We start from the raw sequence: 4,851 nt of genomic DNA on the forward strand, positions 1-4,851 counted from the left end.
AGATTCCCTCTTTTGTCTTTTTGCTCGATGAGTTCAACACAACATTGGTGCAGCTTTTCTGCGCTGCTGAAGATAAGATCAAGATTGCCATGATGATCGCCAACATTCGTCATGCAAAGGCACATCAAGAAGATAAGCCTATTCTTCTTTCTTTTAAAAAAATCAAAAAAATACTAAACAGGTACATAAAATCGAAAAAAGTTCTTGTATCATGTCTGCATAAACGTTCTTTAGTCGTCGGGCCACTTGTCAGTTTCCCAAATTTTTTTGTAGATCAGGGGCATAACATTTTCTCCAAATTTTTCTTTTTTTTTAACCTCTGCTGTAATCTGGTCTGCACCAGGAGATTTTTGAATCTTTAGCATTTTAATTACTTTTTTACCCCTGAGTTTAAGCCCACTTTCCAGTTTCCAGTTTCCTAAATTTTTTTGCAGATCAGGGTTAACATTTACTCCAAAGTATTTTGGGTTTAAAATGTTAGGTTCTCTTTCCGCAGTAAACTAGTCATGATTGGTATCCTGAGGATTACCTGCATACAGTCTGACATTTTTGAAAGTAATACACAGTAGAATTGTTAAAACTCTTAATATTAAAATATTAGAATATTAAAATAGTGAAACACAATTTGGCTTTAGAAATTATAGGTTCACAACATATTTTTATTCGGCTTAAATGTGCTGGCCTAGAGATGCATGAATATGAATTAAAACATGTAGCATTTATAGGTTTTGAAAAGGCATTTGATAAGGTTCAACAAAAAAAGCTTGAAGATATATTAAAAAGCAAAAATATTGATAGTCGTGATATGAAAATTATATTTAATCTATATTGGAATCACACTGCCAGGGTAAGAGCTGCCACAACTTCACTGCGCTCACAATACATGAAAATGAGAAGAAGCAGAAATTTGACTTCGAAAACAATCAGAATTTTAAAAACCTAACAAAACAAAAGGAAGAGGGAAATATACGAATCAATAGAAATAAAAAGTAATACCAACGCAATCAATGACCAAAAAGATGCACAAAACCTAAATAAAATATATTTCTATCTGATTTAAATAATAATAAAAACACCATAAAAAGCTCTTAAAGTCATAACATATCTCCACTTTACCTTTTTCAAAAACATCAAGGATACGCTCATATAAAAATAATTATACACTAATGACAGTAAACCATGAGATATCAGATATCAACTTTTACTTGTCAATTCATTAATGTCAGTGTCCCGTTTTACGTTTGACTAAAGATGAATTTGAAAAAAACTTAATGCATGACCATGACTAAATGAGCAGATGCAAACGTGCATTTGATTGTTGAGGATACTGTAATTGAGAGTGTGGATCTACAAATACTTCATCCAGTACTTCATCCAGCAGATGCATAACATCGAATGTAGACCAAACCAAAGAAATTAAGACACGTATTGAAATAGCACGTGCTTCATTCGTTAAGCTTAAAACGTTTCTTGATTGTCGGGATATCAGGTTAGAACTTCCCCTAAGAATGCTTCGATGTTACGTAGTAGTAAACGCTTCTTTATGGCTTGGAAGCATGAACATTAAAACAAATGCATCTGAATAAGTTGGCCGCCTTTCAATTTTAGTGTTACAGAAGAATCTTACGAATATAAAAATTTAAAGAATATCAAACGCAGAAGTTACTAGAAGAATAGGAAATGAAGCTGAAATAATATTGACTAACAAAAGAAGAAAACTTGAGTACTTAGGCTTGAGTACATGCTATTAGAAGGCAAAGATACTCATAATTGTAGCTTGTTATGCAAGGCATTCGAGGAAAGCGAAATGTGGGAAGGCGAAGAATATCGTGGCTTAAGAACTTGTGGGAATGGTTTGAATGCAGTAGTGCACGACTATTTAGAGCGGCAGTCAACAGGATCCGCATAGCCATGATGATTTCCTACCTTCGATAGAAGGTAGAACTTAAAGAAGAAGAAGTCTTTGACAGTATTTTCACCATTTATAATGTGCTGGTTGTTTATAATGTGCTTCTCTGTGCCGGTTTCTCCCCATTATTGTTTGTGTGACTGATTTAAAGCTCTAGCTAGATATCGACTGTGCTTTAAAGCTCATGGGATTCATAACGGTTGGAATACCTCTCCAGACTATTGCCTTTTTAAGTTATTGTTGTCCTCCCTAAATTTGTTTTATTTTTATTTAACCTACACAATTCTATTTTTTGCTATCGTTTTTATGTATAAGAAATTTGATTTTTCTACACTCAAGAAGCTGCACCATTTTTGGTTCTTCCTGTAGAGGTTTCTACAGAATTTCGAACTCATTTTCACATTTTTTCTAGTCTGCCTTGTGTCTCTACAATGCTAGTTTCCTTTAATAGGACTCTAAATGTTTCTGGATTTAAAATCTCCGATCCAGTCTGGTGCTGCTTGTTTCTTCTTAGCTTCAGCTTAAAGCAAGTCCATAACAATTTTATGATCAAATCCATATTCTGCTCTTGGACTTGCTTTTATGTTTACAAAACATGTCTTCCATCTGTTTCTAATCAATATGTAGTCGATTTTGTTCTTATTTTATCTATACCTAAACTCCAAATAAATAAATAAACAGAAAAACCCTAAAAAACACATCATAAATCCAAACCATCCAATAAAAGATTATTTAAACATAAACATACATTTATGTATATATAGCGTTAACAGGTCTTTAAGGTCCATTGTTCTGTTCTTAGCTGTCAGCTTCCAATCTTTGATTCCGATCTCTCTGATATCTTCCATCACTACATCTCTCCTTTTCTTTCTTTGTATTTCTCCCTTTTTTTGTTCTCAGGTACTCCCCAACCAATATTCTTGACTTGTCTGTTAGCTTGCGTTCTTTCTAGATGTCCGAGCCATTCTAGTCTACGTTTTTCCACTACATTTGTTATTGTAGGCTTAGCATACAATTAGTACACTTCTACATTAGTTCGTCTTCTCCCCTCTTCCTCTATTACTTTCCCACCAAACATTTTGCGAAGCATCTTTCTTTTCCATGCTTCCAATCTATTCTGTATGGTTGTGTTCATACTCCATGTCTCCGCTCGCAGATCTGTTTTAAAGGAGCCCCTGGTGTTTATTCATTTTTTGCTCGAGATTTCCATGTACTTTTATTTATTAATATTAACGTTCAGTCCCATTGTAGAGCTTTCCCAAATCAGTCTTTTTGCTATACTTTTCAGGTCTTTTCCATTTCTTGCAATAAGAACCACATCATCAGCGTACACTAAGCATTTGTGCTCTTTGTATAAAAGAGTGCCGGATCTATTTATCACACTAACCCTTAAAATTTTTTCTAGAACTATATTGACTAGCAAGGTAGACAACGGTTCTCCTTGGCGAACACGTTTTTTCACTTGGAATTCTTGTGAGACTGTACCGTTACATTTCACAGCACAAATGGTTTTTCTAATTGTCATTTTTTCAATTGTAATATTTTTTCTTCTCACTTGAAATTCTTTTAGCCTTTCTATTAATTTGTTTCTGTCTATCGGCTTTGTAAGCTTTTTGTATCTGTAAAAAGTACTTGTCCTTAAATGTATTCATAACAATTGAGCAGGATTTGATTTAGCATAAAAATTTGATCGATTGTTGATCTTCCTTTGCGAAATCCTCCCTGGTATTCTCCTATGGTTTGTTTTTTAACCAGAAGGAGTAAACTAAAAAGACAGATTGACACCCAAGAAAGTTACTAGAAAAGTCACTAAACACATCTTCTTTTTTGGTTTATTATCTCGGCCTTGCGGTAATCCAGTAATCGATTCTAACTAACTTTGTTTATGTTTAAATAATAATTTTTTGCAATTCACTTCAAATGTATATTTTTTGGTTTTTCTAATCACAATAAAAAAATGTTGGATTGTTATGAAGAAGTTAAAGAATTTTTAGAGTTTATTTATCACATTGTAGAAGAACCTCGTCCGGAACGTATACGAAAGCGATATATTCGTGATTAAATTATATCTAAAATCCAATTGAATTTTACAATATTTCATCAGCATTAACTGAAACAACAAATATTGTATGCTACTTTATAGGAATATAACCAGTTTTTATGGGATTGCTCATTTTTTAAATATATAGGTATAGACTTATGTTCATACATATTGTTTAGGACATCTGGATTATCACTGTTCCAGTCTGCTTATATCCCTTAATTGTTCTGTAAATAGTCGAATTCGCAACACCTAAAATTAGCACATTACTTTAGTAAGTCTTGATTTTAACAATAACTATTCTGCAAAACTAACCCGTTGCCTATTTTATTTTTGCTACCATGGCTGTTATTTTTATTCCAGGATTGTCAATTTTTATTTGTTTGTACCTGTTTATAATGCACTGTTTTTCATTTGATGATAAATGACCCAAATTTACTCGGCGTTTTTTAAGTGGGAAAGGATAATTACCACTAGTACTTGGCATTGAATCCATATTGTTAACTTAATAACACTAATAAGTCGCTAAATAGTTCTGAAAATAACTGTCCTTTTTTTATATAAATGCAAACAAAAAATCTAAAAATCAAAAGAATAACGCAGAAAATACAAAAAATCGTCGATATAAATTTTGAATTTTAAAATTTTATAAATGTCATTAGTGTCAAAATGTCATAATTTAGTGGAGTAAACTTGCTTGCGGTTGGACCAATTACAAACAAACATTTCGACGCGGTAAATTTAAATTACTCCTCCTGGTTAAAAAACAAACCATAGATTCACATATATTTATAATCGTTTTTGAAATATTATGGCGAGCGCATTGTGTATTATCTATAACAAGAATATTTCTCTCTAGTTTGTGCATTTAGTTATATCTTCCTTTTTGTGTATAGAAATT

Source organism: Diabrotica undecimpunctata, chromosome 3 (genome assembly GCF_040954645.1).
Source record: "Diabrotica undecimpunctata isolate CICGRU chromosome 3, icDiaUnde3, whole genome shotgun sequence".
Taxonomy (NCBI): Eukaryota; Metazoa; Arthropoda; class Insecta; order Coleoptera; family Chrysomelidae; genus Diabrotica; species Diabrotica undecimpunctata.